This window comes from Pseudoliparis swirei, chromosome 15 (genome assembly GCF_029220125.1).
Source record: "Pseudoliparis swirei isolate HS2019 ecotype Mariana Trench chromosome 15, NWPU_hadal_v1, whole genome shotgun sequence".
In the NCBI taxonomy this organism is placed as follows: Eukaryota; Metazoa; Chordata; class Actinopteri; order Perciformes; family Liparidae; genus Pseudoliparis; species Pseudoliparis swirei.
Window position 1 is genome coordinate 10,690,905 of NC_079402.1, and position 8,980 is coordinate 10,699,884.

An 8,980-nucleotide genomic window follows, 5' to 3' on the forward strand; every position below is an offset into this window, starting at 1 on the left:
CTCTCACAGCGCAGGGAGGCTGAGGCTGATAACTATTGGCAGACTATGAGACGGTGAAAAAGAGCCTCTCCATGAATCAGACGACACTTCACCTCATGAGTTGCATCGCTTTCCTTCTAAAGTTTTTCTTAGAAAACAAACACCTGGGAGATTTGAATTTTTTTTTTAAGAAACACAGATCTGATGAATGGAGTGAGCACTGAAGTGGACAAGGGATGAATGAGTGTAGATTGGAATGCTGGAGAAATGTGGAGAGATATACAGCATGTCGGTGGAAAAAGTGAACGGATAGAATCAGGAGTGATAAAGGAGGATCAACAGTTTCGACTTGGGTCTCCTAATTCTTTTGTTTTGCCTACTTAGCAATAAGGGTTTGCCTTTGAGACAAGTTGCTTAGTAGTCTTCACAAGAACAAGAGAGATGAAGAAGAAACCATAGCAGGTTTATTATATCAATCCCTGAACTAACTTTTAATTGATTTACACAATTTCATCTTTAACGGCAGGTGATTAAATTTGGGGAGGGAAAGGAAATGTTTTCCTTGGGGGATATATGAAAAATGGCAAATTCAAGGGTTCATTAATGACACTTATAGACAGGATTTCTGAATTCAATGTCTTTTTTACTCCATACTCAGATTACTACCACTTTACTGCGGTGAAGATAATTCAAAGTTATCATGATGTTATAGGATTTTTAAAAATGTGAAGCTGTTATAAGTAATCATATGTATGTATGCACATGTATTAATACTACAAAATATGTTGTATCAAGTCTCATATAAAAGGATTAAATTATTAAAGGGATGAAAGTCTCACCTTTAGAACCTGTTCCAGGTTCTGCACTTTGTCTTGGAGTTGCCGCCTCTGCTGCTGGGCCACGTCTCTCTCCTGGCTCACGACAGCAAAGGTCCGTCTCAGCTGCTCATAGTCCGACCGCACCTACATGAAGAGTAAGAGTCCAGATGCGAGATAGAGAGGGACAAGAAAAACACAAAAAGAGCCAAAGGAGGTTAAGAGCATTAGAAACAACAGGGATATAAACAACCATAAAAAAGGTCAGCAGAGACACAAATAAACAGAAGAACAACAAAGCGAGAGGAAACACTTTCATTTCCTCCCGGGTTTTTTTACTTGAGGAGAATAAATGTAGCATTTGTTCAGTTTTTTTAAAAGAGGAAAAGAAAACATGCAATTTTTTGGGGGTTTGCTCTGGCAGTAGACCTACTTTTTACATTCATGAATAGAGGCTGTTCTTTTTGTGCTGGAGGGTTTATTGGGAGTTCACAGTCTGAAGAGAAATTAATCAGCACATTTCAATTTAGCTTTGATGAGACAGAGCTGCTGACTAGAGCGCTCTGCCTCTCGCTCCTTCATCAGTCAGAGGCCTCGAGTCAAGCTGGTTCCTCTCAAGGTGGCTTCATAGGACCGAGCAGAACCATCCCTCAGCCGTACACCAATCATCTCATTAACTAGCAACAGAGATGAGCGTACAAGAGATAAGCTTGCTTACTCAACTGCATAAAACTACTCTGCTTCGAAGGGAATTAGTTCACTCGTATTGGGGGATTTATGACTGGAGCTCTATTAATCTGAGCTATATCACGTCGGACAAGTAGCATAACTAATGTTCAAGCATTTGTCTAGATACCAAAAGATCGTTGACATCATAAAATGTTGTTCGGTGAGTAAAAACAACCTTTAAAACTAAAAGCTAACATAAGCGCTGAACAGAGCAAGATATAAAATCAAACTTGAAAAATGTGGCCTGCTAATATAACCTTGTGTTGGTATTTAACCATCTCCCGAGAATAAATATTATAATCTAGATATGTTATCAATAAATTGTCCTTAGCTGTGTTGTTTAATCAGCAATATTTAAATATTTCTTTCAAAACTGAAATGATTAATTGGCAAGGTTAACACACAGCACCCTGACTCACCTTTGGCGATTCTGTATGGGGGTGGACACAATAAGGTGAACATTAAGTCCAATACAAGCCCTCTGTGATTTAAGTAAATATATTTCCTTTTGAAACTGTCAGAGATAAGCAGTTAATTCTCCTGAACTCTCTGACAAATAGCCTCGACACAAAGCACAATTTATTTTCTGTGATTACTTTCTCTAATAATATCACCACTTTCTTCTTCTGACTCTTTCCCCTCTTTCATATTGTTTTTACAAACCAGTTGCGCCTCATTCACACTGTGTCTGTGGCGGGACTGGACACACGTGTTTCTCATCCCTGTGCCCACCTTGTCTGTGCACAGATGGCATCTTTTTGTGTGGCACGGTGGAGAAAAAGCTCAGAGCCGAGTCCCTGGACACGTGTCAAATCTGCCCCCTCTGTGAAAGTCACTATTAGCGCCAGAGTAGCTAATCGCCTTCCATCACAGACTGTCTCCATCTGGGTCTCTGTGTGTGTGTGTGTTTGTGTGTGCGTGTGTTTATGGATGCATGTGTGAAGTGGGAGACTCTGGCTGGCTGTGCCAGTGAGGACGCAAGGACGGGAGAGGAAACGTAGCAATGATGTGTGTGTGTGTGTGTGTGTGTGTGTGTGCGTGCGTGCGTGCGTGTTGAAGATGGAAGACTTAACATTAATAGCACATGTGGGTCAATAAGCAATATAAAGAACATGGAAACATGATGATACAAAATACTGCAGGTGTATTGATCTGCAGAGACGATTCACAGATAGCAACATATGACTGATGTTATAGCTATTTATAAGACCATGTGCTTAAATATATTTTAAAAATGTGTTCACTCTCATGAGTCCATATGCCTTTGATACATAACCCCTATATCACTTGTTGTGTAATATACAACATATTTACCATTGATTGTGGCTTGGTTGGTCATTGATTATCATTGTGTGTGTGTGTGTGTGTGTGTGTGTGTGTGTGTGTGTGTGTGTGTGTGTGTGTGTGTGTGTGTGTGTGTGTGTGTGTGTGTGTGTGTGTGTGTGTGTGTGTGTGTGTGTGTGTGTGTGTGTGTGTGTGTGTGTGTGTGTGTGTGTGTGTGTGTGTGTTCTGCACATTTGATGCCATACCTGGTCATACCCGGACGTATTCAGGTGGTGGTTGATCAGCTCAAGGTTCAGACGATTTTTCTCCTGCAAAGCCGCATGGAGCTTTGCCCTCTAAATAAGGAAGAGACACAGAAGAGTTTAGTATGCCGTTACATTAGGATGCCTCCTCTTCCTCATTGCAAAGACTTTGATGTCATCATGTATGCAAGCCAACCAGCGCAACTCCATCTGAAAACTATTATATAAGCGACAGATGAAATACTCAGGTTAGTGCCGATCCCTCCCCTCCGTCTGTACGCATGTGTGTGTGTGGGGGGGGGGGGGGGCTAAGCTTTTCTCTAAGATGCTGTCTGGGAGACAAAACCCACAGCTGCACACTGTCACCCTCCATTTGGTATATGGCATTAGGAACGGATGGGGAAAGCTGAAAAAAGAGCGGGAGAGGGGGGGGCACGGGAAGAAAGAGAGCGAGAGGGATGGGAAATAGGAATAGGAAGTGGGAAAAGGTTTGAGGGAGATGAAAGGATGGAATAAGGGAGTGCTGAACTTGTCAGTTGAATGCTCAATAAGCAAACGAGTGCATAATGTGAGCCGAAACACAGCAAGCACAAGATGAGATTAAGTTGCATGGCACGTAAAGAAGAAAAGGATTGAAAAGAGGTGTGCAGTTCCTGTCTGCACTCTCTGCTGCACAGATCCACACTCACAAGTAGTCATGCCGCTGGTGCTGCAGGTACTCAAGCATTACATAATTACGGCAGACTCAAACTAGGGCATCGCTCTCCTCCTATCACAGCGCTGACCCCGGCCCATAATACCACTTCCTGCTAGTGCACTGAGCTCATACTGTTGATTGTCATTCTCAGCATCCCCATCATAATGTGTGGATAAGTCATTTATAATAACAGTCAAACCTTTTCTCTTTTCAGTCTGTCCAAAAAAGCATCAGTCGATCACAGATTTTATTTTCCTCATTCGTCCAGCACATTAAAAGTGTTGCTTCAAGACCAGGAAAGTTTTGTTTCATGTCTTATAAAACTAAAAATATTGCCCCAAATACAAATATGTATAGTCTCTAAAAGAGGGTTCAATCCAAATTGCCACCAATGTGTCATAAACTGATGGAAAATATCTGACTGGTAAAGTGCATTCTAGCTCCATAAAGTCCAGCTGACTGCTGCTTTTGTTCCACGCCGGTGAGCCGCACCACGTAAACACTGTGGCGCCCCTCACACACATGTAATGTGCTCTCTTGAGCCTGATTGCTCTGATTGAGTCGAGCAACAGAGGAGTTCAGACATTGTTCAGTCAGCTGCTGCACAAGAGAAGATTGTGCAGCTCAGAGGTTTATGATCAGATGTATCAGTCGAAATCGAGAAACTCAATAAACCCGAGCCAAGAGGAGAAGAGAGGAAAAACAGAAAGAGAGGGGCCAGGCAGGTTCATCCCTCTCTTTGTGTGTCGGAGGAAGACACAATCAAACCGAGAGACAATTAGAGAGCAAACAAGGACGGGAAGACACGGAGACTGCTGAGTGAGTTCACACGCTGCTCTGATTGTGTAGCGCCACCGCCGCATCGCATCACCGCAGACTACCGAGCAGCCGCAATTGCACTGAACCGCACCTAGTTTTAGTAGCAGCCCAAAGTGATCTTGGACCTCTGCCTCTGACTGGTCATTATGGAAGACGTGACACATCATGGAGGTGCCAGCTGCAGTCGTCCTCTGCACTGGTCCTTGTTGTTGACACCAAAGAGAAGCGCAGTGGGGGTTGGAAGGGATTTAAAGATAACTGAAGAGAAGTGATGGACAGGCGGAGTAAAGGCAGTTCAAGTAAAAGAAGGTGTTGGGTTCATTTGAGGTTGCCATGATAACAAAAGAAAGAAAGACGCATAGAAAGAGAAAAAGAAAAAGAAAAGGAGAATGACCTTTTGACGGCTTCTTTTTATGGGCCTCAGGAACGATGTCTCCTTCTCCACTTACTCCCACTTCCAGTGAATCACACATTCACAGCTCTGCTTAACACTTTGCAACATCTTGTAAACACATTGCTCTACTGCTAAGCCAAGGGACACGCGCACACATTCCTGCGCCAATTAAAACCGACAATATGCACAAATAAACAGAGAAATCTGGTGAGAATATATAAATGATTTGATCATGTAGACCTCGTCTGAAGGAAACACACTTCCAGAAGGGGATTGACAGCACTCCGAGGACATCTATGCAGATCTATGTTTAAGTGAAAAGTGTGGCGTGCATGTGAATATGTGTGTGGTTGTGAAGATCCATATGTGTGAGTAAAAAGAGTGGATACGCTAGGAGGAGAGACCTCATGTTAAATTCACTTCAACAACTTTTAATCCTTCCTCTTCTGTATTTTCTCTCCATCTTCCACGCACGCACGCATGTATACACACACACACACACACACAAAAAGGAATAGTTTCACATCTTGGGAATCTACATTATCTACAATTGATACCACTCACACTAAATATAAAGCTACGGCCATGAGTTAGCTTAGCTTAGCATAATATAAAGGCTGGAGGCAGAAATAGCTAACCAGGCTACACAAAACGTATTGTTCTTTACGCTTAAACAAACAAGACATACCGTGTTGAATCATGAGCTTAACCTTTGCTTAAGCCACATTGAACAGACACCTGAGTGTTTCTGGTAGTCGAGACAGTCGTTCTGGGTGGAGCATGGCTGTAGTTTTGACATCTTCATCACTAGTTTGTTCACAATATTGTGATCGTGCCATGTTGAAGGCAAAGGGTCCGGGCTGCACTGTATAACAATCAGGCACGTGCACAGACATTTTGGGGGGAAGGTGCTCAAACCAAAAAAAAGGGCACCCAATGCCAAAAGAAAATTCGGACAGAGTTTAAGCATAAGCAGCATTACACTGATGAAGCTGTCCTTGACCTGCGTTTCCTCTGAGCAGCATCAGACCGCTTGCTTACATTCTCTTTATGAATAAAGATGAATTATGATATAGCAACAATAGTACAAGTGTTCTGATTGGCTAATGGGTCGTCATGCCAGCCACGTATTTCCCTCCTGGTCTGACACGGATCCGTATTGCCCTCTGACCTCATTTTCAAAATGAGCGATATTAATAGACATCAACAGCCAAGAGCAGTGGTCCTCAAACTAAGGCCCGCGGGCCGGATACGGCCCGCCTCCACATTTGGCCCGGCTCTCTGAACAATACCAGAGAGGCCTTATGATTTTTTTTCTCAGTCTGGCCACGCAAATCCTAGACTAGCCCCTGTTAAATAGAACAGAATAAGAACTATCTCTCTCTCTTCTCTCTCTCTATTCTCTAAACATAACTAACGTCAGTAAACAGCTACAAGGCTTTGAAATCACGGATTTTGTGAGTTTTTGTTTGTTTATTTTTTTAGGAAACATCGGACCAGTTGCAACGTCATGTTTTCAGCAGCGCTAATGTTGTGGTTGATTTATCACCAAACAACGTCAGGGGACAAACACCGACATGACCTGTTTGTCTGGTGCTGCGGGTCAGAGGAGAAGGAGGTGCACCCATTTGGTGGCGCGAGGAGCACTGCGCGGAGGAAGTGGAGGAGGAGGGGGGGGGGGGGGCTCGTGAGCGTCGCGGAGCATGTCGGGACGAAATTCTCACTAGAACTCAAATAAATGCCCCGTCGGATATTAAAACACATTTGGGGGGAGTTGATGACAGAGAGAGTAACTTTTATTCTTAAATAGCCTACTGATGAATGGAAGAAAAAAAGTGTCTCCAGCAAAAAGGGCACTTTTCTCATCCAGGGCAAAAGGGCTGGTGCTTGAGCACCACTAGGGCTCTATCTGTGCACGTGCCTGATAACAATATACACAATTAAGACATATTAGTTCTTCTGTTTTTTGTGATATCATGCTTCACTGCAGCAGCAACAACAACACGGTGTCCGTCATATGAACTCTGTTTGCTCTGGTCCAAACCAGACCAGGAAGTTAATTTGATTTGGCAACAAGCTGTCAGAATACTACTGGGTCTGGATTACCTGATGACAAGGAGTCCTGATGTACTGTATGCACACTGATCCAAATAGTCTCTCTCTTTAATAAAGAGTATATACAGCTTTTTTTAACCAAATTTACGCGGGTCTTTTTGGTATCTTGCACGTACTATATTTTTCTATGCAGGCTTAAAATGTATTTAAGGAAGTGTTAAAGCTTTTGTATTGCTGATGTGCCACTGAAGAATAAAACAGACATTAATGGGAATTAATTGCAACATTCAAATATTGCCTCTTGCAAGTCTACATAAAATGATATGTACAGGAGCTTGGATTTACTTGATTTACAAATAAAGGTTTTGGATCACATTGGTAATATTAAAGATTTCGGTTTCGGATTTGAGGACGCATTAGGCAGCAGCTGCTGCACTTATAATGGAGAACAGATGAAGGATTAAGTAATTGGTGCAGATTGAGATTTCTACGATGGCTACTGCTGACTCTAAATGGGATTTTTTTTGTGGGTAGAGGATTGCTGCTGCTCTCCCTCAACTCCCAGAGGGATTGTCATGAATCAGATGTCACGGTGAAACACTTTGTTCCACTTAACCGTGGGCGGAAAGACACCGACGACATCAGCCAAAGAAGTCACAAGATGTAGATAAGCAGAGATGTACTCTCAAATTAAGTAAAAAAATATATATATTGTATTGTATATATATCTAAATGAATATACAATTGCTATGGCAAGAGTGTTTCAAAATAATACTGTAGGTTTCTTTTCCAACAGCAACTCCATGTTAAGCTAAACTGGAGTTCATGACTTAAGTGTGGAGATCATTATAGAGAAATGTACTAACTTTGCAAAGACCGCTCTTCCCTCTCGGCCCAAAGATAAAGCATAATCTCTTCTTTGTCTTCCTTTGTAAGTTATATTAGCTACAGTGCAGACTGGTTGTTTGAACTGATCCTCAAACAAAAGGTTTTACGCTACTATATCAGATTTTAAATATTGTAATATTATAAATTCGTATATGATAAACTTCCGTCAAATCTTTCCTATAAACTTTGTGCAGAGTGTTAACTGGGACGACTACAGTTCATGTGTGTGTGCTTACCAACAGCCGTGTGTGTATCTTGTCAGAGATTATTCTTCACTTGTTGGAGAGGGCAAAGGGAGCCAGAGGCGTGACGGCTGTCCCACCGTTTATAGCGGCTGCAACATCAGCCGCCTGCTCAGCACTGTCCAGTATCTGAAGCCATCAGGACCATGGACAGTTCCCTTAACTGTGGGGCCTTCTGCACGACTGTGGGTCAGTGTTGAACAACTAGATAAGGACCATCGAATCTGCTTCACTGATTCAACTGTGCATGTTTCAACTGCCATTGTTGCATGTCGTCGTACATTAAAGCCGAAAATATCAAAAGCTGGGTTGTACACATTCACATAAACCTCAACATTTGAAGTATATTTACATACATAATAAAGGAATATGAGTCAACTTTTCAAACTACGATGAAAAAAGAGAAGTCTTAATAGCATCTGACACCCTTTAAAAATGTTGATTAAGTTGCTGTAACAAACTACAACTTGCTTTACGCTACAGTACTGATCTTTATGGCATGCCATGAAATCTTTCTCAACTTCTATTAGAAGCGATTTGTTTCAGTATATGATATTTCAGTATAGTATGAAAATAAAAATGAACCAAGTGGATTATTTGACCACTAGTTACACTCTGGTTACTTCATGGACCACATGTTGTTTATATCACACACAAAGGAAGGCTGGGACGCGGTCTTGAGCTACGACGTATGAAACATGTTTAACTGGTGCTGCGGCGCTAGAAATGAAGGGAACCGCTCAGGTGCTCTCTGGGTGCTCTCGGCCTTAAATAATGTTATAGGTACGCTCTAATTAACGCTTTGAAGGCGTTGGTTTTATTGGTTAATGATATTT